The following is a 27,702-nucleotide window of genomic DNA, read 5'->3' on the forward strand; positions in this document are numbered from 1 at the left end:
ATACAAAGCAGTTTGGCTCCACAAAGGGGATAATAAATTGTCCTAGTGACATCCAGGTAACCTCAGATATTGAAATCAAATTAGATTATATTGAAAAAGAACTACACAAACTGGAGCCAAACAATACACAGAGAGGATATGGAATTAGTAATAATGACCTGAGAAAACTTCAGTATGAAATTACAGTACCATTATATCTGTTGTTTACTAGGTCATCCAAATAAGGAGAGATTCCACAAGATTGGACGCATGCTCTTGTTATTAAACCTGTCTTTAAGAGAAAGGGGCGTTGGACAATCCTAGAGTCATGAAGACCCATAAATTTACTTTCATGCTGTGAAAAAACAATGGAGAAAGTTATACTGGATAACTTATTTTCATAAATGGAAAGGTTAGGACTTGGAACCATATTTCAACATGCATATATATTGAAAATAATATTCTATAACAATATAATAACAGCTATAAATGAAAAATTGCACTGTGATATAACTTGCATAGATTTAACTTAACTGATGTAGGTCTTGTATGACCCATACCTTGAAGCCTGTAACGGCTGGTTTGTAAGTCCGAAGCTGTAGGTATTCATTGCTGTTTTTCTCTAGCCAGTCTCTGCTGGATTGTAATTAAGACTTTATAGTCCAGTTTCTAGTACACATAGCAATATTAACTGTAATTGTAAGTAGCAATATTAACTGTAATTGTAATTACAACTTAGTTTCTAATTTTTTTTTACCCAATTAAAGTGTAGAACTAATAGCAGTTCAAGGTCCACATGGATGCTTTTATGAGCGTGTATAAACGCCATTGTGGACACAACGGCTGCTTGTGCCTCGGCCTTCAGGTTTTTTGGGAATCAGATTAACTTCTAGTCAAATACACCTTTAAACTAGAAATATTAGTAATTACACCCATTTTACATAACTAAAAGGCCAGGATTAGCCTTTTTGCTTCACGCCAACCCTATGGAAGCTATACCATGGCCATCGGCTATGTTTAGATACCACATCTACCTACACTACTTTTTATTTTAAGTAGGACTCACAATAATATACATATATAAACATTTTTTTTTTAAACAAAGATTGGGTAATGCCTGCAGTATCTTGCCAACCAGGAGGATGCTTTAGCCAAATGCTGTAATAATTAATGTGCTGCTTCCTCTGTCCAAAGCCTAGTGCAGACTATAGGCCTGCTACCAGTTCATAATCACATTAAGTAATAATATATTAAATCCTGTTAGTTCCTAATTCTGGCTCGACTCTTTCCTCATGCATTTATGTCTGAATATGTCTTTATTCTAATGGAGTTATGTGTTCTACTGAGCCTACACAACATAACCTGCTAGATATTTCACATAACTGATTACAAGCTCTCTTATGATATTGGTAGCTTTTAACATAGAAGTGAATGTGCATTTTCTAATTGTATTGTTAAACTGATTACAAGCTCTCTTATGATATTGGTAGCTTTTAACATAGAAGTGAATATATATTTTCTAAATGTATTTTTAAAACTATTGTTCTAACTATCTAACTTTGTGTTAATGCTTGCTTCTTGCTACTCACTACCACTGTTGTCTCTCTCTCTCTCTCTCTCTCTCTCTCTCTCTCTCTCTCCCACAAGTACCCTGCACTTCACTGTGCTGTTCCAGTCTATAACTTTGTGTGAACCTACCTACCAGGTGACAAAGGACCCGTCTGACAAATAAACCATGGTTTCTTCCCTCAGCCTCTACTCCCTGCACCCCCTTTCAAGGAAACAAGAAAAGTATGTTATCTATGTCCTGCCTGTAAAACATACTACCATCCACTATTGATTCAGGGGTTCTAAAGAACATGCTGAGCCCAGTCAGCCAGCAGCCTCTTACCCCCCCCAACTAGCTACCTTGTTAACAATACTTTACTCCACCTCTTGGTATCCCTCTTACTAACTTATCCCCCTTCTCTATCTGGAAATTGCCTACCCTCCTTACTGTACGTGCTTATAATACTAGCTTTGTCCAGTAAGTGGTATCTCTACCCTCTTCAATATTTCTCCTGCTTATCTATTTGGCTTTCTGATTTTACTACTCTTTACTTCTATGACCTTGAACTACTCTTAAACTTCACACTGTACCCTTCATTCTAAATTGCTACACTCTCCTGCTTTCTAATAGACCCCTTACTTATCTCTGCTCCTACCCACTTTAGACTTACTCAACTTACCTTCTGTAATCAGCTCTGCTCACTGATTGTTTCTCTTCTAGCTGCTCCATTGTCTGTTTCTACCCGCTCCATTCGCCCTGCAGGCTCACTCCGCTCCCCTACCCTACCCCCAATTCCCACCCACCCCTACTAATCTTACACTTATACTTCACTGACCACTCCCCCCTACTATCTCATCCTATTACATACCTTAACATCACCAGGCCACTCCCTTACCTCTCTTTCCTAATTAGTACTACTTAACTCTTTCTAACCACCCCTCTCCTACCTTACCATCCACATCATTAACACACTTCCCAAGTGAACCTCTAATCTAACCCTCCTCTAATTTCCTACCTGCTTTTGTTATACCCTGCTTATTCTTCTCTAACACTCTCTTCTGTTTTCTACAGCACCTACTAACTTTAAATACGCCCTACATAAATTTACTTTTTACCATGGCCCCAACAAAGAAAAATATATTCACAAGCATACTACTCTTCACTACCACAAAATCTTGTCTGACCATACCTTACTTACTCACTTCCTTTGAAGATCATCCTCTACCTGAAATTAACCATTACTTCAAACAAACTCTACCATTTTCATTTATCTTCTCCCTTAACCACAGTAACATAACTTATGATTCAAACTTTACACTACCAAAATTTACTACCCACATCACGTATTTACCTACCAAAAAGATTTTTAACAACCTCTACAAACTACTTAAACTCTACAATATCCCCAGCAACACCTCCGCCTAGGTGGTGATATTCATCCTAACCCTGGCCCCAATGCTAACAATATGATTAACCCATCCAATTTAACAGTACCTATAACTTCTACATTAACTATACCATCTAACTCCCTCTTCATAGCTCACCTTAACATTAGAAGTATTAACAATAAAATTCCCCACTTGCATGCACTCCTTGATGTACACTCATTTGACATTCTATGTCTTACTGAAACTTGGCTAAAATGATCTATCTAGACCAGGAAATTACCCCTCCTGGCTATAACATCCTTAGAAATGACCGTAAAAGCAAAAAAGGTGGAGGAATAGCAATCCTTTATAAATCTAACCTCCACATTTCTACCATTAAAGTGTTTCCTTCATCAGACACCACATCTGAAATCCTAACTACCAAAATCCAACTCAATAACTCCAAATCTTTCTATCTAATTTTCATATATCTACCCCCAGGTAATAATACCAATACTCTTGAGAACCTTCTCAGTCTCCTCTCTACCCAACTACCCCAAGAGACCATTGTACTAGGTGACTTTAATATAGACTGGTCCACTTGTAGTTCTCTGAACCCTACCAACCACATAAACCTCTTTGGATTCTCACAATTAATTACAACTCCTACAAGAATCCACAAACCTAACAATAAAGAAGCTACTCTGGAATGGATCCTTATTAATAGCCACCTTGAAGTCTATACTCCAGGAACCCTTCCCGACGATATCAGCGACCATATGCTTACCTACATTATTAGACATAAGGTCCGCATTTCAACTACTCATAATCTCAAAACCTCTCGCTCAAAAAAATTCTTTAATCCAGACAGCTTCCTAACCGAACTGCAAGCATGTGACTGGTCTCCTCTAACTCATCTAGAACTTGATGAAGCCGTTACCTACTTTAACACTAACTTTCTTCAAATCCTTGACTGCCATGCACCTTATTGCTCTGTTAGATTAAGAACCAAACCTGCCCCATGGCTCACAAAACAAACTAGGCAAAAGATGCTCCTTAGAAATAAAATCTGGGCTAAATGGAGAGCTACCAAATGTCCAACAATCCACCTCCACTTTAAACAAATATGTAATGCCACCAAGAAGGATATTCTTAGAGAGAAAAAAGACTTTTACCTTCACCTTCAACAAACCAACCAACAAAACCCACAAAAATTCTGGTCTGGCATAAACAAACTTCTTCGACCAGGCCACACTACCACTCCAGACCCAACTGGTATCAACCATAACAACTCCAAACAAATCGCTGATTCATTTAATATCTTCTTCACAGAAGCCATTCAAACCCTGGCTAATTCTTTACCACCCATCAATACATTCCAACTAAATACCTGCAATATTTCATTACCTACCTTTAGAATACAACCTGTATCTACATCACTCATTTGTAAACTACTTCAAAAATTGAAACCTTGCACCCCTTCTGCTGACCTTCTCCCATCTGAATATCTACAAATAGCCGCAAAAGCCACAGACTTTCCCATCTCTATCCTTATTAACAGAACTATCTCAGAAGGCAAAATCCCTGCTTTATGGAAGATATCCCACATCATCCCTTTACACAAAGGTGGGCCTTCTACAGAACTTTCTAACTTCAGCCCTATTGCTTTACTCTCCCCATTAGCTAAGATAATGGAAAAATGTATTCACAAACAATTACTTAACCACCTACTACAAAATAACCTTGTAGCAAACTGCCAACACGGCTTTAGGCCATTCCATAGCACCTCAACTGCCCTCTTATCCTTCACTGACTCTATATATAAAAATCGTAACAATAACTCTTTTTCCTCTGCAATATTTATTGACCTGTCAAAAGCCTTTGATATGGTTAACATAATCCTCAAGCTTTAAAATGGTTTAAATCCTATCTAAAAGATAGATAGCAGGCAGTACTCTGGCATAATAATCTGTCTTCACTACTTCCAGTAAATATTGGAGTACTCCAAGGCTCCATCTTAGGTCCCCTACTCTTTTCCTTATGTATTAACAATTTACACATGAACATACCTCAAGGCGCCTACATTCAATATGCGGATGACTCCACCTTAATCTGTACAGCCAAGAATATAGCCTCCCTCCATTCCATTACCCAAACTGGTTTTCAAAATGTTGAAAACTGGTTTCTGCAACACTGCCTCCTCCTTAATCCCAAAAAAACAAAACTACTGCTATTTACCCCAACTCATAAATCAGACAATCCTTTCTTCTCTAGAACCTCTAACAATGGCACCATCATTACCCCTGATACTTCAACCCGCCTACTAGGTGTAAGAATTGATAATTGTCTCAGCTATGATGAACACAAACTCCACCATAAAATCTGTTAACAAAAAACTGGGCACCCTCTATAGAGTCAAACCCTTCCTTACCCCTTCTGCTAGGAAAACTATCGCCCAAACGCACCTCATTTCCACCCTTTTCTATGCCTCTATTATATATACTAACCTATCCAAGAACAACCTCTTTAAAATCTCCACATGCTATAATAGTATAGCTAGATTCACCACCGGCTCCCCCTTTAAAGCTCACCACTGCCTTAACCTCAAACAACTAGGATGGCTAGGATTGCAAAACCATATACTCTGTCAATAATTACTTATGACTCAAAAGATCCTAAATTATCCTAACAACACCCCTATCCTCACTAACCTAATTACACCATATTCTAATCTACCTACACTACGCTCTGCTACTAAGCTTCTAGTTTCCTCAAATAAAGCTAATAACAAAGCCGGTGATTCACTTTTCTCAAACACTGCAGGAAAAATCTGGAATCAGCTTCCTTCTGAACTATCTACCCTTGCTTCTATTTCTCTCATTAAAAAACATCTTAAAGAACATCTGAAAACTCATTGGCTCTGTCCATGTGCTAACCCAGACTGACATCTTTCAACTTCTTGCTCTTACCCCTATTCTTACTCCTATAACTTATGCCTCCAAATCAAGAAACTACTCTTTCTTTGTAATATGAGATTAACATAAATATTCTTTTCCCTTATCTGAGACTTCCTCATACCTATTAGTGCATTTTATGTATAATTGCTTAAAATAATGTACTAAAAACTTTAATAGATTATACATTTATTGTGATAACTGATTTTATACCAATGTAACCATGTATTGCGATTCTTCTCTATGTTTTTTTTATGCTTTATTAACTTTGTCATTGTTTTTTGCTTGGAGCTTTTCTCCCCGGGCCTCTACTGAAAATGGATATATATCCAGCTAGACTAGCCCGGTTAACAAATGTAAAAATAAAATAAATAAAATAAATAAATAAACTTCAGCATTTGACAGGGTCATATAAATTAGAACGTCTAGGCATTGATGTACTCTTGATAAGATGGATAGCTGCATGGCTTACAAATAAGACACAGCAAGTATCCAGATGAAATTCAAGTTTACAGTCAGGGTGTCCCACAGGGCTCTAACCTAGGCCCTTACTTTAGATTGTGGTGTTCTGCAGTCTATATGCAGATGACTTGAAAATGGTAAAGTAATTACATGTGTTGCAGATAGGGCATGCCAACAAAAGAACATGACTAAATTGACCATTTGGACACAGGATAATAATATATTGATAAATACATCACAAATTTAGCCTGTGAGATTTGGGACACATAAATTGAAAGGTGGATATTTAATACACCAGACAGTGATTGAAACTGTAGGCTCATTTAAGGACCTGGGTATATGGGTAGATTCACTTTAATTTTATCAACGATGTTACAAGTAATAGTGTAACAAACGACATGAATGTGGGTGTTGAATTGAATGGACATAACAGCATTACTCCCGTGGAGATGGACTCTGCCCAAGTTTGTACTGGGGGGCAGTCACCATCAGTAATGATGCATATATTTTAGAAGAAATACCACCTGTCGCTGGGACTACCACAGACAATTGCAAGGACTCTGTGGATGTTATTCATATTGTACATCCCAGTACATGTACTAGAAACAACTTATATCCTGAAGTACATGTGGTTAAGAATAGACCTGTTTCTACAAAAGAAGGATCAGAGCCTGTTGTTAAACCTAAGAAAACTACTACTTTGACTGATTCCAGCAAGCTGTCAAGTTTGGATTTGACTTTTCCTCTGCCAGTGCGCATGGAGAAAGGTCCTCGCAGACCTCACTCCATGAGCAGGGGCAGACAGAGGAAATTATCAGGGATTTTATGCCCCATCAGACTTTAAAGAGAATGTGGAACAACAAGCGTTAATTTATAATTTGTCCCACATTACTCTAACAGATGATGATACCAGTTTATTAAACAAAGGTTTGAATTTTATTCCTAAAAACCAGAGCAAATTGACTGATACAATGGTGGACTTAAAACTTTTTTGTAGGAATGTAATGCTTAGATTCATTTATAATGATTCTGAGAAAGAATCAGCACAGAGCAGGAAGTTTGCTTTTAAGAATTTAAGTGATTTTGTACCAACTCACCACCCATTAGTTGAAGCATTCCTTAAGTTAATAGAGGAGGAATTGTATAGTTACTATAATACTCAACTGGGACCCCAAAAACAGAAGAGGCGGATAACTTGAGCTTTGGGAACGTCAGTGTCTGAGGAAATTGCAGAATGATCCTACCATTATAATTAGACCAGCTGATAAAGGTGGGAAAGTTGTAGTATTGGATATGTCATTTTATACGGAGGCTATGTCCTCCATGTTACAGGACAGGTTCTATGAACCTACTTCCATGGAACAGGTTCACTCTGTTGTCAGATATATTCATGACATGCTTTATGATATTCTTAGAAGTAATTTAATAAATAAGGAGCTATAGGGATACCTTATGATTTATACACCCACTATACCGATTATACAAGGTCTCCCAAGGTACACAAAATATGAAGAACCCACCCATGAGACCCATAGTTTCTGGCGTGGTTGGGTAACTGAACACCTTTCAGTTTGTGGAGAAACATCTGAGATGTGTATTGAATGACAATGTTACAGTCTTGAAGGATTCCAAGCAATTTTTGATTGATCTGTATGAATGTACTGGACACCATGATAGAATCTCTAGTTGTACTTTTGTGACTTTTGACATTCAATCCCTATTTACTGTAATACCTAATGATATAGGACTTGATTATGTGTTAAATTATCTGAAAGCACACAGTACTTACACTGCAGTATTGATAGACCTCATAGTTCATTTTTTAGAACTGGTCTTGGAGAACAACTTATTCATGTTCCAAGACCAGAGCTATAAACAGCGTGATGGCATAGCTATGGGCACTCCATGTGCAAATAGCTACGCCAACATGTTCCTTGCATATTGGGAGGAACATGTTTTATTTAAGAATGCACTTTTCTGTGAACATGTGGTGTTCTACAGAAGGTTTGTTGATGACCTTTTTGTTCTTTGGAATGGAACATCAGAACAGCTGGAATCAATGCTACCCATTATGAATAATTTAACTACATTCCTTACTTTTACCATGAACTATTCCACACATAGAATTGATTTTTTAGACCTATATATTGAGAGATTAACAGATGATATGATAAATACGGGGGTCTATCGCAAGGCATGTTATTGCAATTCCTTGTCATTAAGGTCTAGTATGCACCCACAATTTGTTTTTAAGAATATAATGAAAGGACAGGCCATTAGAGCCTCGAGATTGAACCCCACTGAACAGGGATTTATCTCAGAATTAGACAATCTGAGAAATAGATTACTGACCCGGGGATACAAGGATAATGAGATTATACCATACATGGAGGAAGCATACATGTCACGCAGCACTTCAGGTGCACCATACTTTGGACCCAGGGTCCAAGATCAAACCGTTGGAGATCATATGTTAAATAGATCTATTAAATTTTCTACTCTGTATACTTCTGATCAATATCAGTTAAAGGAAATTATTAGCAAACACTGGGATATTCTCCTGGTTGATGATGACTTGAAACGCATTGTGGGGGAGACACCAAGTTTCCTATTTCAGAATAAGAGCAACCTAAAGCGATTGCTTTGTCACCCCAGACATGATAGGATTATGAAGAACACTGGTCACACTAAACCCTGTGGTCACTGCAACTTCTGTTCATTTATTGATAGCAGTGAGGTGTTTATACACCCGGATTTACACACCATTTTTCTCCATCAAGGCAGATGCAGATTGTATGACACCTAATGTGGTGTACTTAGCTACTTGTCAGGCATGCCCGAGTTTCATGTTGGTAAAACTAACCGGCCGTTAAGGGATAGAATGAGAGAGCATATTTACCACACGAGAAAGGGCACTTTACACAATGCCTTAGCAAAACATATAGCCACCAATGACAATGATCATACTTTCTTGTTCTGGGTCCTAGAGATAATTGTTGTGAATAAGAGGGGTGGTAATACTATGAATCTTACTGAATCTAAGGAAACTGACTGGATCATTCGTTTGAAAGCTGATAGGGGGCATGGGTTAAATGATAGAGCTTCTATAAAACCTAAGCTGAGACAATGCAGGCACATAAAATGAATTATCATTTATTTGTATATGTTCTTGATTATGTATTTTATCAATATTAACTTATCAGAATGTTTATTTACATGTTTTTAGGTCACTATGCAAGTGTTATATATTTTTGTCTTACTTTACATTAACATGTTTATATATGGGAGAGTTCTTTAAATTCTCCAGCATTGCTTTTAATTGTTTAAATTGTTTTAATTGATTAATTGAGCTGCTTATATAAGGGGAGGTCTACTGTGACTTTTATACAAGGATCTGAAGAAGCTGTAATGGTGAAAGTGCTCATCCGTATGTTATAAGTGCTCATTCTTGGAATTAAATTTGGAGTTTTGTTCTTACTTCTGCTGTACTCCGCTTCCTTTGTGACTTACATTATATCTACCTCACGGAACTACAGCGTTTGCTTGCTGAGCAGTGGATTTTACTTTACTGAATTTGTATAGTGTCTCATAGTGATATTTAAGAGACCTTATTCAGGTATATAGGGGATGTGGAAATAACTACCTCTGAGAATGTTTAGGGTTATCAAAAAGTACTACAGAATCATCAGACAACCTATGTAGAAGATTCTATAGGAATGAGAAGTGTACTAATTGGTTCTGTGAGAGAGCAGCTGATGCATGGAATAGACTACCAAATTACATTAAAGCAAGCACTAGTTTAGATATTTGTAGAACAGCCTGGACACTTATTATGGGAACAACTGTTTTGGTGTATTGGCAGGCTAGAAGGGCATTAATGCCTGTGTTTGAAATATTTGTATGTATGTACTTTGTGAACTTATTTCAGCAGATCAGTAAAACACAGTGGAGAGACAGAGTCATTGCTCAGCACCTCCCTCACATTTGGAATGGACTCTTCCTGCAGATAAAGCACTGTGATACACTGTCTTCCCTCAAATGGGGTCTGGATAATCAGATGGGTATTCATAATTTCAAACAGAGCTGGCCTGGCCTCGCCCTCCTGATGAGGGGAAGTCCATTCTAGGTGAGAACTGGCAAGGTGTATTGATTGCAAAATTGATTGCAAAACTCTGTAGCCTTCAGCTTCCTATGATTCTAAATTGGTAGAACACAGAGCAGAGCCATGGCTAGGTCAATTCGCATCCTGGGCAGTCTGACAGTCCCCACCCCCCTGAAGCTGAAAAGAAAAAAAAAAAATCTTCTAAACTGTAGCATGCAGCTAATACAGACTCCTTCCTACACATTAAGCCATTAAGCACATTCATTTAAGCATCTGCAATATCAGAGATGGCTGCTTAAAAGAATCTTAGCAGTGGACACACCCAATCACCAGTCATGCCCCTTGATAGCTTGTCCCCAAGGACGTCACCAGTTTCATGTCACTCTAGTTACAGTACTGATGGAGAGAGCTGTGCTAAGAGGGAAAGTGACAGAAAGAAAAAAAGAAATTGAGCAGCGGAGTACTGCAAAGGTTAGTCCTGAAGTCCTACTTCACTTCAGTCTGCTTGTTTTTGACATATGTATATTTAAACTGGTGCATGTGAAATAATTCCTGCTTTAAAACTTCAGCTTGGCAAGCTAAGAACTTGGTTATATTCAACTGGACGTATAAGAGAATTTAAGTACCTTTTTATGCACTTTTTCTTTTAAAAAATACAGTATTTAAATTGATTTAAACTGTGTATGAAGGAGTGTTGAAGGAATTTTTAACTGGTTATTCTGCTCTTCAGTAACTTGAACTAAAAGCTAGTGTTGGCTGAATTTTGTTATTTGCTAGTAATTACAGGTGTGGGGTAGCCACATTCAGTGATTTCCTGTCCTTGCATATTTAAACTGGTGCATGTGAAATAATTCCTGCTTTAAAACTTCAGCTTGGCAAGCTAAGAACTTGGTTATATTCAACTGGACGTATAAGAGAATTTAAGTACCTTTTTATGCACTTTTTCTTTTAAAAAATACAGTATTTAAATTGATTTAAACTGTGTATGAAGGAGTGTTGAAGGAATTTTTAACTGGTTATTCTGCTCTTCAGTAACTTGAACTAAAAGCTAGTGTTGGCTGAATTTTGTTATTTGCTAGTAATTACAGGTGTGGGGGTAGCCACATTCAGTGATTTCCTGTCCTTGCATATTTAAACTGGTGCATGTGAAATAATTCCTGCTTTAAAACTTCAGCTTGGCAAGCTAAGAACTTGGTTATATTCAACTGGACGTATAAGAGAATTTAAGTACCTTTTTATGCACTTTTTCTTTTAAAAAATACAGTATTTAAATTGATTTAAACTGTGTATGAAGGAGTGTTGAAGGAATTTTTAACTGGTTATTCTGCTCTTCAGTAACTTGAACTAAAAGCTAGTGTTGGCTGAATTTTGTTATTTGCTAGTAATTACAGGTGTGGGGTAGCCACATTCAGTGATTTCCTGTCCTTGCATATTTAAACTGGTGCATGTGAAATAATTCCTGCTTTAAAACTTCAGCTTGGCAAGCTAAGAACTTGGTTATATTCAACTGGACGTATAAGAGAATTTAAGTACCTTTTATGCACTTTTTCTTTTAAAAATACAGTATTTAAATTGATTTAAACTGTGTATGAAGGAGTGTTGAAGGAATTTAACTGGTTATTCTGCTCTTCAGTAACTTGAACTAAAAGCTAGTGTTGGCTGAATTTTGTTATTTGCTAGTAATTACAGGTGTGGGCGTAGCCACATTCAGTGATTTCCTGTCCTTGCATATTTAAACTGGTGCATGTGAAATAATTCCTGCTTTAAAACTTCAGCTTGGCAAGCTAAGAACTTGGTTATATTCAACTGGACGTATAAGAGAATTTAAGTACCTTTTTATGCACTTTTCTTTTTAAAAAATACAGTATTTAAATTGATTTAAACTGTGTATGAAGGAGTGTTGAAGGAATTTTTAACTGGTTATTCTGCTCTTCAGTAACTTGAACTAAAAGCTAGTGTTGGCTGAATTTTGTTATTTCCTAGTAATTACAGGTGTGGGGGTAGCCACATTCAGTGATTTCCTGTCCTTGCATATTTAAACTGGTGCATGTGAAATAATTCCTGCTTTAAAACTTCAGCTTGGCAAGCTAAGAACTTGGTTATATTCAACTGGATATAAGAGAATTTAAGTACCTTTTTATGCACTTTTCTTTTTAAAAAATACAGTATTTAAATTGATTTAAACTGTGTATGAAGGAGTGTTGAAGGAATTTTTAACTGGTTATTCTGCTCTTCAGTAACTTGAACTAAAAGCTAGTGTTGGCTGAATTTTGTTATTTGCTAGTAATTACAGGTGTGGGGGTAGCCACATTCAGTGATTTCCTGTCCTTGCATATTTAAACTGGTGCATGTGAAATAATTCCTGCTTTAAAACTTCAGCTTGGCAAGCTAAGAACTTGGTTATATTCAACTGGACGTATAAGAGAATTTAAGTACCTTTTATGCACTTTTTCTTTTAAAAATACAGTATTTAAATTGATTTAAACTGTGTATGAAGGAGTGTTGAAGGAATTTTTAACTGGTTATTCTGCTCTTCAGTTATTCCCACCCACCTGCCCTGTTTTGTTTTGGTGTTAATCTTAGTGGCATTGAAACTGCCGCCCTCAGCCTGCCTCTGGGCCCATCTCATTTGCTCACTCAACTGAGTGCAGTGAGATCATATTCTGATTTCAGGCACTCCTACTGTGTACAAAGAGAGCATCTGGGAAATAGAAAAAAAAAAAATTAAGCTTATTTCCTGCCTTTCTTGTTAAGTGGTACAGACTATTTGTAGGCTTCTGTGCCCCAAGCCCTTCTGTGTTTGAGGGAAGCCTTCTAGCTTGTTTTTTTTTTCTTGTAACTAGCCAGTTTTCTAGTTTCAGCACTCAAATCTGTTTCTTTGATCTCAGCACTTGTTCAGAAAAAAAAAAAAAAAAAAAAAAATTTCATCTGCTTTTACTGTACTTGTGTTTTACCTACTTCTTTTACTTTTGCATCATCTTAAAATACTCAATTGTATTTATTACTGCTTGGTGTAACTCATTCTAAGCCTTTTGGTTTAAACACTTGGGCTTCGGACCAGTTAGTTGTTTTGCACTGAGAGGTTTGTGGTTTGCACTGTTGTGGCAGAACAGGTAGCTTACATCCTTCTAGGTTGAGAACTGCTGATTGAGGGCTCAGTGTCTGTTATTCTAAAAGTGTATTAATTCTGGTTTAAGCACTTGGGCTTTCAAGCCAGTTATTTTACATTAAGAGGGTTCGTGGTCTGCACTCTTGTGGGAGGAGAGGCTGGACTCTGCCCTTCTGAGCTGGGAATTTCTGGTTAAAGGCTTATAGTGCATGCATATCTGAACTGTTTCTTACTGAAGTTGGTGCGCCTTGTTTGCTGTGGCATAGACTGGATTCGGGCCTGCTGGATCTAGCTTTGTTTGTGTAACTTGAGCACTAATCCAGACATTCTCTAAAGTATTCAATGGTATTTATTACTGCTTGGTTGTAACTTGATTAAAGTGTAGCTATCATTCAAGTCTTTTGGATTAAGCACTTGGGCTTCAGACCAGTTGTTTTACATTAGGAAGGTTTGTGGCAAGCACTGTGGTGGCAGGACAGGTAGCTTTCATCCTTCTAAGTTGGGAACTGCTGATTGAGAGCCCAGTGTCCAAGTGTATTAGTTCTGGTTTAGGCACTTGGGCTTCAGGCCAGTTATTTTACATTAAGAAGGTTCGTGGACTGCACTCTTGTGGGAGAAGAGACTGGACTCTGCCCTTCTGAGCTGGGAATTTTCTGGTTAAAGGTTTATAGTGCCTGAATATTTGAACTGTATCTTACTGTAATTGGTTCACCTTGTTTGCTCTAGCATAGACTAGATCCAGGCCTACTGAATCTAGCTTTGTTTATATACTTGTTGTTTGTTTGCTTGTTATTTCCCTGGAAGCTAATTCACCTAATACGCAACTTCTCAGCTTCTGTGGATCACTAGTGATATCTGCATTGCTTACTGTACTTATTTCCTTGTTTCACTTGAAAGAAAGTTACTGTTTGTCGTATTTGCATTTAGTTACTTGTATCACATTGCACTCAAGTTACCTGGCACTTGCTCACTAAAGCAATTATATAAGTCAGCACTAAAAATTAAAAGCACTACACCCTCACTCCCCACTGGCCCTTGTTTTCAATTAAGGATTTCCCAATATTATTCTAGCATGTCCAAAGGTCAGTTGTCAATCTCCTCTCCGGTCCAGCTGGTGAATCTGGGAATCTTGAGGCAATGTTATAACTGCCTCATGTACACAGACAACCCTCTCCTCCTCCCACATAACACTAATACTTGTAGAGATGCAGCTATTTAGCCAAACTGGAGGCTGAGCTCTCTCAACTCAGGACTGGCAAGACCAGACAGGAGGAGAAGGCAACTACACACACCACAAAACCAGCCTCACATAATGCTACCACTCCACTGAATCAAACACATAAACACACAAAGACATACTCGGAGGCTCTGAGTAAAATTTACCTAAACAGCAGAGGCCTCCAAAGCAGACACCCAAACAACTGCTACCTCAAGACACCCCACAAGCAACACATAAACCACAAAAGCAGTGTGCAAAGCAGTCACAGCCCTTAAGGCCAAATACAACACCAAACATACTTGTCATAGGTGACTCCATAGTCAGACACACTGACGTCCCACTCACCAGGCTGAACAAGGAGAGGGTCACAGTAAGCTGCCTATCGGGCGCTAGAATCCGCCACATAACACAAGCACTTCGGGTCACTCCACAGCAAGTACAAATATGACACAGTCATTGTCCATGCTGGTGTGAACGACCTGAGACGTACCTCCCTGGACTGCATGAAAAGAGACATAGAGGAGCTCTCTGATTATGTAGCCCAGGCAGGTATGACCCTAACCCTGAGCAGTATCCTTCCTTCACCAAGAATGATGCCACAATATAGAGACAAGATGATCAGCTTTAACAATTGGCTTAATGTCTGGTGTCATTCAAAGGGGATCCAGTGTCTGTCTGCCTGGGATGACATGCTTGACAAGCCACGCTGCTTCAAGGGACGGCTTGCACCTGTCACCCCTGGGATTCCGGATATTGGCTAAGGCTCTTGCCACCCCATAGTGCCTTTTTAGGCAAGGCTCAAATTCTAAACCTACCACCCTAGAAAACAAAAATGGGAAGAAATTGAGGGTAATGCTGCTCAATGCCAGAAGTCTAAATCTCAAAATGCACGCACTCGAGGCCCTTCTCAGTATGGAGAACATCTATGTCTGTGCTGTAACTGAAACCTGGTTCAAGGCTCCTGAGAGCACCCGGCACTATTAGGTTTTACCTCATATCATGCGTTCGGCCCCAAAACCCGGACCACTCCACAAAAGGAGGGGTGTATCCATATTCATAAAGGATACTCACACCTCCAGGTTGGTGGCAACGCATGAAGCTCGGAAACCATCCAGGTGCAACTAACAATAGGCAAAACTGCTCTACAAATTGTAGCATGCTACAGGCCACCCTCTCAAACTCAGGAACCCCACACAGCCTTCCTGAAGACACTGGAGGGTATAAATGTATCTCCAAACACCATCATATTGGGTGACTTCAACTACCGAATATAGACTGGGAACATTACTCAAGCCCTAACTTTCTAGCCCAACGGTTCCTGGAGTTCATAAATTCAAATGCCATGGAACAGCTAGTCACTGTTCCCACGAGAGGAGAAAATATACTAGATCTCATTGTCACAAACATGGGGACAAAATGCTCCACACCGAAGTATATCCCTCATTGGTGAGATCTGATCATAAACTAATCTCACTGGAAATCCACATCCCGCCCCACCCCAAACAAAAAGACCATAGTGAAGAACTTCTCTAAAGCAAACTTCACACTACTCAAGACTGGTGTGGTATCCTTCAAGGCCCCTGAGTCAGAGGAAACCACAACCCAAGCTGCGGAAGCCCTTACAAATGCCTTCTATGAACACCTCCAGGACTGCATGGATCAGGCAATCCCAAATAAAACCAAGACTCTTTCCACAAAGGGCAAACGTCCAGTCTGGTGGACCCCAGCCATTAACAAACTTTACAATAAGAGGAGAAAGCTATTACATGATAGAACAAAATCCATAAAAGGGAAGTCACCCCTGATCATTATTAGTAAAAAATACGAGCACTCATAAAATCAACTAAGGCCAATTTTGAGAGAAAAATTGCCATGGATTCAAAGGACAATCATAAGGCCTTTTTCAGCTATGTTAGGAACCTGGGTGGAAACTCACAGATATGCTCAGAATTAGTCCAAAATGATACAAAAATCACTGAACCCACAGACATTGCCAACATACTGGCAGACAGGTTCAGTGCAAACTTCACCCCTCTCCCCTAAAGGAGAGATAACTATCCCAGCCGAGTGTAGCCTCCCGGACATCTCAAATGCGCAGGTGAAAGCTGCTCTCTAAAGCTAAAAACACAGCATCAATGGGACCGGATGGTGTCCCCGGCTGTGTGCTACACGAGCTAAATGAGGAATTAAACCCGCACATAAGGCAGCTGTTTAATCTCAGCCTTACCACAGGATACGTGCCCAAGGAGTGGCGTGACGGCAACTGTGGTCCCACTCCACAAAGGTGGCGCCTCACGGACCCTGGTAATTACCGCCCCATAAGCTTAACAAGTCTAGTCTGCAAAGCTATGGAGAGGATCATAATGGAGCTCATAAACAAAGATATAGGGACTTGCAGACATTGGACCCGACCCAGTTTGGCTTTGTCAAGGGAAGATCATGCCTTTTGAACTTGGTCGACTTCTTGAAATAGTCACCAAGGCCATTGATGAGGGAAAGGCAGTCCATACAGCCTACCTTGACCTTGCAAAGGCTTCGACACAATACCCCACTCGGTATTGTAGAAAAACTTACCAGCTTAAATGTAAACCCATATGTCACAAGATGGGTTGCAAACTGGCTTAAGGACAGAACCCACAGGGTTAGAGTTGCTGGCGCTGTGTCAGACTCCAAGCCGGTCACAAGTGGTGTCCCACAGGGCTCGGTCCTTGGCCCCTATTGTTTGGCATCTACTTCTCAGAAGTACAGGCCAACATGGGAGGACTTTGGCTGACAAAGTTTGCAGATGACTGCAAACTGGGCGCCATAGTGGAAAGTGCATCGGACACTGATATCCTTCAGAAGGGACTCACGGAAACAGATAGCTGGTGCCAGAGCCATGGCCTGAAGTTAAACACCAAAAATGTATAGTCATACCCTTCGGGAAAAACAAGGTAACCCCAAGCTACCATATAGGTGGCAATCCACTAAGCACAGAAGAGGTTATCAGGGACCTGGGGACCCAGGTTGACAGTGGCCTTTCTTTTGACACTCACATTGCTAAAGTGGTTAGAAAGACCTTCTACATTGCCCACCTGATCATGAAGGGATTCACATCCAGATCTAGTGAGGTCATTGTTCCCTGTACTCTTCACTTATCAGACCAATGATCGAGTACAATGCCCCATTCGGGATGTATCTCACCCGACATCTGCAGCAATTGGAGAGACCCCAAAAGTTCCTCACCAAAAGGATAAAGGGACTCCAAAATCTGTCATATGCTGCCAGATTGTAGAATCTCCAGCTCTATTCAGTCGCATACCGTCTGCTCAGAGGTGACATCTGCCTGACATACTAGGCCATGTCCAACCCGGAATTAATGGACATGCTCCACCTCAAAAATCCAAATCCAACAAAACCACTAGAGCAAGCGACTTAAACCTTAGCACGGATATAAATAGGACGTGCTGGAGGGATAGATTTATCACTCAGAGACTCCCTATGCTGTGGAATAAAATCCCGGTCCATGTGAGGCAGAGCACCTCACTGACTCTGTTCAAGAGAAATCTAGACCTGTGGATGGGAGATCGTAGGTTTACCCCGGGAATCATCTCTGGGTCACTGCTGGACAGAGGCACAACAAACTAATGGGCACAGTATTTTTTCATATAAGGGGTGGCGTAAGCCACAATAATTTGGGCTAGGCTTATAAATGCCTTAGGGCAGATAGCCTAGTATAAACCTATGAACCTATGAACCTAATACAGACTAGGAATAACCTCTTTGCAATGACACATAGGGGAAGCAGTGATTAATGGGGAAAGAGTCAAAAGAAGGATTTGGAAAGACTGACCAAGATGTGAAAGATGTAAAGCTCTGTACCTGGACCTATGCAAACCTGGTAAGACGTATCAGCTGTGAGGAGTAGAACATTTATCAGCAGAGTAGTAAAAGGATCTGGGAATGTTGCATACATCTGGACTGGACCAGATATAGTATAGTGAAAGGCAATGGTAACAACGGATAAAATGCTGAGGTGTGTCTTCAGTATGATATATACCAGCAGCAAACGGGTAACAATTCTTCTATACTGTGCTCTGGTTAGGCCATCCCTGAGTACTGTCTGCAGTTCTGGAGGCTTTACAGGAGAAGAATACCAAGCTGTTGGAAAGAGTCTAGCAGAAAGCAACTAGAAGAGTGCATGGGATGGAGCAGAAATGGTATGAGCAGAGACTATTGCAGTTAGAGCTTTCGTCAGTGGGTACCAGAAGTGATGATGGACACAACAGGGGTGGACAAGATCAAGTCAGGGAGACGCAAAGATGTTACTGTGAACAGGAAGGATTGTGGTAGAGACAAGCTGGCAGCAGCTAGATTATAAGGGTTAACTATTTCTTTTCTGCAAAAGTATTTCAAGTTGAGGTTAAGGTACCATGGAATAGATTACCTGAATGAATGTTGAACAGGAAATGGACAAAGGCATTCAAAAGGAAATGGAACAGCTGAGGAAGAGATAAGAAAGAATATTAAAGCAGCACTTAAAGAGCAAACTAGGTAGACTTATTGTCTTCTCTGATGTCAAGCAAGTGGAATGTGGTATAATATTTAATTAATTCTCTGATTACTGCCTTAATCCATTTCAGAGTTGTGAGTGAGTTAGTGCTTATACCAGCCTTCAGTGGGTATAAGAAACTGATCCCAAATGGGTTTCCAGCCTGTTACAGGACACACATGCTCACTCACTCAAGCATGAAAAACACAACTGAAGCAGGTTAAACTAGAATTAATCATCAGGTGTGTACCACTTTTAGCTTATAAGAAAATATGTTGGATGCAATTGTCAATTCACCTATTGCATCTTTGGAATATAGAAGGAAACTTCAGCACCCATTGAAAATTCACTCATATATAAAACGACTGCATATTCCACATAGAAGGGACCCCAGACAAAAAACAAACTAGAGAACTCAATGCAATAAAGCAACTACACTATCTTCTGTGTGTTGCTGTGCTACAATGCCATATTTGAAGTAAGGAAATGATTTATTCACACATAAATAAGCTAGCTCTTTTTAAAACTTTGAAATAAGAGCAGTAATTTGTTAGCACAAAGCTACCACTAAGTGTTGGAAGGGGGGGGGTCTAAGGTTCTTGTGTTCTGCATAACAAACTATTTTCAGTGTATTTTACTTTTTCTGATGTATTTCCATGTTATGAGTTTCATTTATTTGTGTTCACAGTAAGTTGTGTTTCAGTCATTGCAGCTTCTGACAGCTGAACTAGAGCCCTACATTTCATCTTATTTATTGGATAATATAATAAATGCTTTGCCTTGGTTGTGTGGAGTTTGTTTCTAAAACTCTAGTTCACTACAAAGGTATTGGCTTACCTATTACTGCAGTGTTTTGTTAAAAGCTAACATAACCTGAAGAAGTAATTGTTTCCTCTTGAAAGCTTCTTTGACACATGACTAATACTGATAAAAGGTAAAAGTGGAACACGCCTGCAGACTAACTCCAGTTTAACCCACTTTAGTTTAGGCACCTGTCTCAGTGGTTATGGCCTTGTTCAGCTGCAGTTGTAATGAAACTGATAGAAGAAGTTTAGCAGAAGGTTTTTGTGAATTCTGCTACCCCAGCCTTTGCTGTCAATGCCTCGATTAGATGAGGTGGAAAATTTTAAACTTTTTTAGCAATGCTGACATCCAGAAGTAATCTTAGTGGTTTGAAAATGCCCTAAGATTAATGGTTTACATTTTGTTTTATTTTATATATTTGTTAACCGGGTAAGCCCACCGGACACAAGTGCCAATTTTCAGGGGCTACCCTGAAGCACTGTCTAGTCAACTGGCTTTCTCAGAATCACACAGTAGGCAAATGGAGGTGGAAGGACTCAAACCTGACACCCCTGACTCAGAAAACAGCTCAATAGCAATTCAGAGCTTTAATCCCCCTTTGCTAATCTTCAGATATGATTTGCTTGTGATTTATGGGTTATTCACTACACAATGACGTGTTAGTTTGATTTACAGTTGTTCACAACGGTATTAAGAGCTTTATGTTCAGTTTGTTGACTTACTGCTGGTGTCAACTGTTGGCTTTCATTTCACATCCTAGAGTACAGCTGAATAGTTCATTTTACACTGATTTAGAGTTACATTTTTTATACCTATTTATGATCTATTGTCAATGTACATTTGGAAACATAATGCATAGTAATGTATTATCTATATTTTTAAATGAACTAGGTCTAGTACTTTCTATAGCTTACTTTCTGACTCTTGAAGTGACAGTTTATATAAGACGTAACTTTTTTGCTGCTTTAGAATATTTGGCCTTGTCTTTTACATTTATTAAAAGCAGTGTCATTTTTTTTTCATTTCTAAACTTCTGGTGAGAGGCTTAAGGAAAAATGTTGAATCTGTATGGCATCCAAACAGAAGTCTAATATATATATATATATATATATATATATATTAGATATGAACTGATTTGTTTCTAAAATACTTCTTAATTCACCTCAGATTTGCTTCTCATTGTTCCTAGGTAAGGTAAATTAAGTGGTAACTTATTTTATGACTGTACTTAAGCTATAAAGAAAGTGCTGACTGTTTGTCTGTTACTCTTAATTTGCAGTTAACCTACTACTTGACTAGAAGTTTCATGGCAGGTTACACTGGGAAACATAAAGAAAGAAAGACCCCTTAGTCAGGTACTAAAATAATAACTATGCAAATCAAAATAATTTAAAAAGGGAGAAATGAGGGATCCGTGAATGGGACAGCATGAATGGAACAGGGCAAGCTGGGCAAAAAGAATAGGAGAGGTGATGGTAATGAGCTCAGTATGTGGGGCAGCGGTGTGGCTCAAGGAGCTTTGGGGTGGCACTGAATGAGCAAACAACAGCATGGCTCAAGGAGCTTTGGGGTGCAGAGGATGTAGGAACAACAGTGTGGCTCAAGGAGCTTTTGATGTGCAGAGGATGTGGGTATAACAGCATGGCTCTGGGAACTTTGGGGTGCATGGAATGTGGGAACAACAGTGTGGCTCAAGGAGCTTTTGGAGTGCAGGGGGTGTGGGAGCAGCAGTTTTGCTTAAAGACCTTTGAAATGGCAGAGGATGTGGAATCTGCAGGACAATAGTGGAACTTTGAGAATTTTGGGTGAAAATATTTGGAAGCTAGTAATGGTAATGAATTGGACAGTGAGAGAAAGAGTAGTCCAGAACTGCAGAAAAGGCAACAGGAGTCCAGCAGATAAGATACTGTTGGAAGATGTAATTAGAGAAAAGGAGAGGAAAGATAATATTGCCAAAGGTCTACATGTATGTGGCATGGCAGAGAGTCAGAGGTCTACATGTATGTGGCATGGCAGAGAGTCAGAGGTCTACATGTATGTGGCATGGCAGAGAGTCAGAGGTCTACATGTATGTGGCATGGCAGAGAGTCAGAAGTCTACAGGTATGTGGCATGGCAGAGAGTCAGAGGTCTACATGTATGTGGCATGGCAGAGAGTCAGAGGTCTATATGTATATGGCATGGCAGAGAGTCAGAGGTCTACATATATGTGGCATGGCAGAGAGTAAGGGAAATGAATAAGTGGGAGTTGCAACAATAAAAGACAAGAAAAGGAGTAGAAATCCATGTCGGAGTGACAGGTTCAAATAGAAACAAGAAGTGATGAAGGGAAAGCAGAGGGTAGGGCAAGTCAAACAGGTGCCGACACAGCAATGAGACCAGGAAGGAAGTGGACAAAGAGGAACTCAGTCAGATGAAATAGGCAATGGTGAAAGGAACACATCAGTGGAAGGTGCTTGAAGGAAGAGTATAGGACAGAGAGGCTAGAGATCAGAGCCTTCACAGGAAGAGAGATAATCAGCTCAAACAGTGAGGGAGGCTGAGGGGTAGTGGAACAGAAGGGGGGAAGCTTGTATATAGGCGGAGTAAGGGCAAGGGATAAGAAGTGAAAGAGATGATAGCCAGTGTGAGGAGCGAGAGAGAGAGATACTTGAGACAATAGCCACTGTGTGTGGGGGGGGGTCATTATTGGAGGTGTAGTCACCAAAGGGATTAAGAGTTTTGGTGGGAAGCCAGGTGAAAACAGATTTTAGTGAAACCAATATTTGGGACTAATACTTAGTAAGCCATGGAAGGAAAAAACACTCGGTCACCAAGAGGAAGGGGTGGATGCATGTCATGGTACATGTTGATATGAATGACCCGTCAGATGAGACAGTAGGGGTGGATGCATGTCATGGTACATGTTTATATGAATGACCCATCAGATGAGACAGTAGGGGTGGATGTATGTCATGGTACATGTTTATATGAATGACCCATCAGATGAGACAGTAGGGGTGAATGCATGTCATGGTACATGTTGATATGAATGACCCGTCAGATGAGACAGTAGGGGTGGATGTATGTCATGGTACATGTTGATATGAATGACCCATCAGATGAGACAGTAGGGGTGGATGTATGTCATGGTACATGTTTATATGAATGACCCATCAGATGAGACAGTAGGGGTGGATGCATGTCATGGTACATGTTTATATGAATGACCCATCAGATGAGACAGTAGGGGTGAATGCATGTCATGGTACATGCTGATATGAATGACCCATCAGATGAGACAGTAGAGATACACACAATCCAGGACAAGGAGGTGGCAGAGAGAAGCCAAGATTGATGGTTGGAAGTAACATACTCAGAACTCAAAAGTGTTACCTATGCCATCAGGTAGCACACTGAGAAATGGACAAAATTAAGGGGTATAATAACTGGCTACCAAAGTGACCAAGGGAGAAGGGCTTATTAATGTTAGGAGAATTGGTGGAGCCCTGACAGACAGAATAGCTCCCTGGCCAATGCATGCTGTCTCTTAGTTCAGAAAGGACAGAGGGACTCATATCACAATAGTAAAGTTTGACTCAATGAATAAATCTTTGAACTAAAATAGAAGAGGAAGGACATGTCACAGATGCAGAAGAATGGGAAGATACTCAGGCAGAAGTGAGAAGGAAAACAGGGCACAGTGCATCAGAGAGGAACAGACTGGAGTGATTTGGTGCAGAGTCCAGGTAGGAAGATGAAAGAGCTGCAGACAACAATTCAGGAGTAGGGGATGGACATTTTTATCTCAGAAACATGGGCCATCCACTACCAGAGTGGGACATGGAGGTCCCTGGGTCTGGTCTGATCAAAAATAATAGAAAAGGGAGGGATGGAGGTAGAGTAAAAATGTACATTAAACAGCACATCAAATGAGGGAGGAGAAAGAGGGAGATGATGAGAAGCATCAGCCTATGAAGGGAGCAATTAAGGGAGTAGAACCAAAACTATAGTAGAAGCCCTGGCAGTTAAGGTATAGTAAGCACAGGAAGGCTAATGGAATGATCGTGTATCACTCCCAGATAGAAGCCCTGGCAGTTAAGGTATAGTAAGCACAGGAAGGCTAATGGAATGATCGTGTATCACTCCCAGATAGAAGCCCTGGCAGCTAAGGTATAGTAAGCACAGGAAGGCTAATGGAATGATCGTGTATCACTCCCAGATAGAAGCCCTGGCAGTTAAGGTATAGTAAGCACAGGAAGGCTAATGGAATGATCGTGTATCACTCCCAGATAGAAGCCCTGGCAGTTAAGGTATAGTAAGCACAGGAAGGCTAATGGAATGATTAAGTGTATCACTCCCAGACAGAAGCCCTGGCAGTTAAGGTATAGTGAGCACAGGAAGGCTAATGGAATGATTGTGTATCACTCCCAGATAGAAGCCCTGGCAGTTAAGGTATAGTAAGCACAGGAAGGCTAATGGAATGATCGTGTATCACTCCCAAATAGAAGCCCTGGCAGTTAAGGTATAGTAAGGACAGGAAGGCTAATGGAATGATCGTGTATCACTCCCAGATAGAAGCCCTGGCAGTTAAGGTATAGTAAGCACAGGAAGGCTAATGGAATGATCGTGTATCACTCCCAGATAGAAGCCCTGGCAGTTAAGGTATAGTATGCACAGGAAGGCTAATGGAATGATTAAGTGTATCACTCCCACATAGAAGCCCTGGCAGTTAAGGTATAGTAAGCACATGAAGGCTAATGGAATGATCGTGTATCACTCCCAGATAGAAGCCCTGGCAGTTAAGGTATAGTAAGCACAGGAAGGCTAATGGAATGATTGTGTATCACTCCCAGATAGAAGCCCTGGCAGTTAAGGTATAGTACGCACAGGAAGGCTAATGGAATGATCGTGTATCACTCCCAGATAGAAGCCCTGGCAGTTAAGGTATAGTAAGCACAGGAAGGCTAATGGAATGATCGTGTATCACTCCCAGATAGAAGCCCTGGCAGTTAAGGTATAGTAAGCACAGGAAGGCTAATGGAATGATCGTGTATCACTCCCAGATAGAAGCCCTGGCAGTTAAGGTATAGTACGCACAGGAAGGCTAATGAAATGATCATGTATCACTCCCAGACACAGCAAAGGAAGTAGATGAGGGACTTTAGGACACAATGAAGAAGTGGGGTAAGAAGAAGAGTGTTACAATTACGGGAGCCCCGACTCTTCCAGGAGCAGACCAAAAATTCCATCCTCCACAACAGAGACGGGAACAGGAGTTGTTCAAAGCCTTGAGCCAAGAGGGTTTGGCCATCTGATGCAGGGCAGTAGCACAGACAACAGAATTCTCAATGTGATCCCTACCCAGTGAAGAGAATGACAAAAAATTACAGGTAAACATGACTGGTTGATTTCAAGGGGGAAGGGTAAGAATCAGTGGTTGATTAACAGGGGCAATTTGGGTGTCTGTTTAGGGCCCTCAATTCCAGGGGGCCCATGGCTGGCTACCTACTATACTGCCACAAGTTGAAGCTTTTGTTTCTTTAAAACATTTTTTCTTTAAGCGCTTTTCTTTTTCGCTCCGTAAGTCCTGAGCTTATACTTGCATGCACTTTAGGTCATACTCGTATGTTAAACTCTAACCGCTTACATGCAGAAAAGTCAGATAAAGTTAAAGCACTTTTATTTTTCTTAAGCACTTGTTTCCACATTGCTTCAAAGCCCAACCAGCAAACAGGACACTTGCAAAAAGATCATCACATAGGAGTTCTTACAGTTACCTCCTGGAAGCCAGAGCTCTGCAGAACTTAAGCTGAATTGCATTGCAGGACTCATAATTTTCTGGTAAATAAATATTTATTTTAGGGTAACCTAGGAACACTATCTGGTTAAGTGACTTGCTCATTCACATAGTAAGCAAATGGAGGTGGAAAGTTTCATACTCATTAAGAGTTTAGTGCCTTAGTCTTCTGCACTAATTGCCAGACTTCTGTTACCTTCTTAATTTTCTGGTGAATCACAGAGGATTATAGTCAATCAATAATACCAGTCATTAGAGTTTCAGACATCTTGTTATTGAATTAGAGTTTCAGACTTTGTGTTATTAAAAACCTCCATTTTTCTACTAAGTGAGTTTGAGCAAATCATTTAACCCGATAGTGCTCACAGGTCACCCTTGAAAAGCTTTTTTTTTCCACTTGGTTTATTTGATTAACAAATAGGTAAATCAAAATAATACTTTTTATACATTTTATTAATGACCTGCAATCAGCTATTCCACACACTACCTGTATTCAATATGCAGATGACTCTACTATAATCTGTTCAGCCACTTCTGAAACTGAACTTCAGTCTCTTACCCAAAAAGCTTTCAATACTGTATAACAATGGTTCTCACACCGCTGCCTCCTCCTAAACCCCAAAAAAACTAAACTGTTACTCTTCACACCAACCCGAAAGTCCACCCCTTTACATTTCACTTTCACATCCAACAACAGTACTCTTATTTCTCCTGACCCAACCATTAAACTCTTAGGAATAACAATTGACAACAACCTTACCTCTGATACTCACATAAACACCACAATAAAAATAGTTAACAAAAAACTAGGATCCCTTTACAGAATCAAACCCTTTCTTACACCAGTAGCTAGGACCGCGATAGCCAGAACCCACTTAATCTCCACTCTACTCTATGCATCTACTATATACACCAGTCTCTCTAAAAACAACCTCAACAAACTAGTAACACCCTATAACAATATTGCTAGATTTGCTACAGGCTCTCCTTTCAGAACCCATCACTGTTTGAATCTAAAACAACTAGACTGGCTAGAATTTCTTAACCAGCTGCAATTTCACCAGCTTACAATAGCCCACAAGACCCTGTATCAACCCAGCAGCACTCCAATACTCTCTAGCCTCATTACACCTTATAATAATCTCAGGAATCTACGCTCCTCAAACAAACTTCTGATCAATACTACCAAATCCAACAACTTAGCAGGTGACTTCTTGTTCTCTAACTCTGTTGGGAAATTATGGAATAAACTACCCTCTGAAATCACATCTCAGCCTTCTCTCTCACTTTTTAAAAAGAATCGAAAACTATTTCTCAATAAACACTGGCTATGCTCCTGTAGTAACCCTGAATAACTTTTTTCCTTTACACTAATTTTCAACCTACATCCTTTATAATCTTCCCTTTAAAGTTTCAATAGACTATATTATTGCATATAAAATTTATGTATATATGTATATTGTACCTTGTCACGTAATCACTATGAGTATTATAATTTGTACTTCTTAAAAAAAAAATACACACTAATGTTTTTATGTAACTATTGCTGTTTTTATAATATCTGTCATAACTTCTATATTAATTTTGCATGTTTTTCTTGGAGCTTTTCTCCCCGGGCCTCTACTGAACATCGACATGTATCCAGCTAGATTAGCCCGGTCAACAAATGTAAAATAAATAAAATAAATAAATAAAATAAATAAATACTTAAAATTGTCCCTTTTGGGCCTTTTTCCTGAATTCTTGAACAAAGAAATTGAGCAGTATTTTGGTCTGTTCCTTTTAAAAATATGTGGCTTGCTGGTAAATTGTTGTGGGTTGCATTCACTAAATAATAACAGGCATGTG

Source organism: Protopterus annectens, chromosome 13.part0 (genome assembly GCF_019279795.1).
Source record: "Protopterus annectens isolate FY-2018-M chromosome 13.part0, PAN1.0, whole genome shotgun sequence".
NCBI classification, from domain to species: domain Eukaryota; kingdom Metazoa; phylum Chordata; order Ceratodontiformes; family Protopteridae; genus Protopterus; species Protopterus annectens.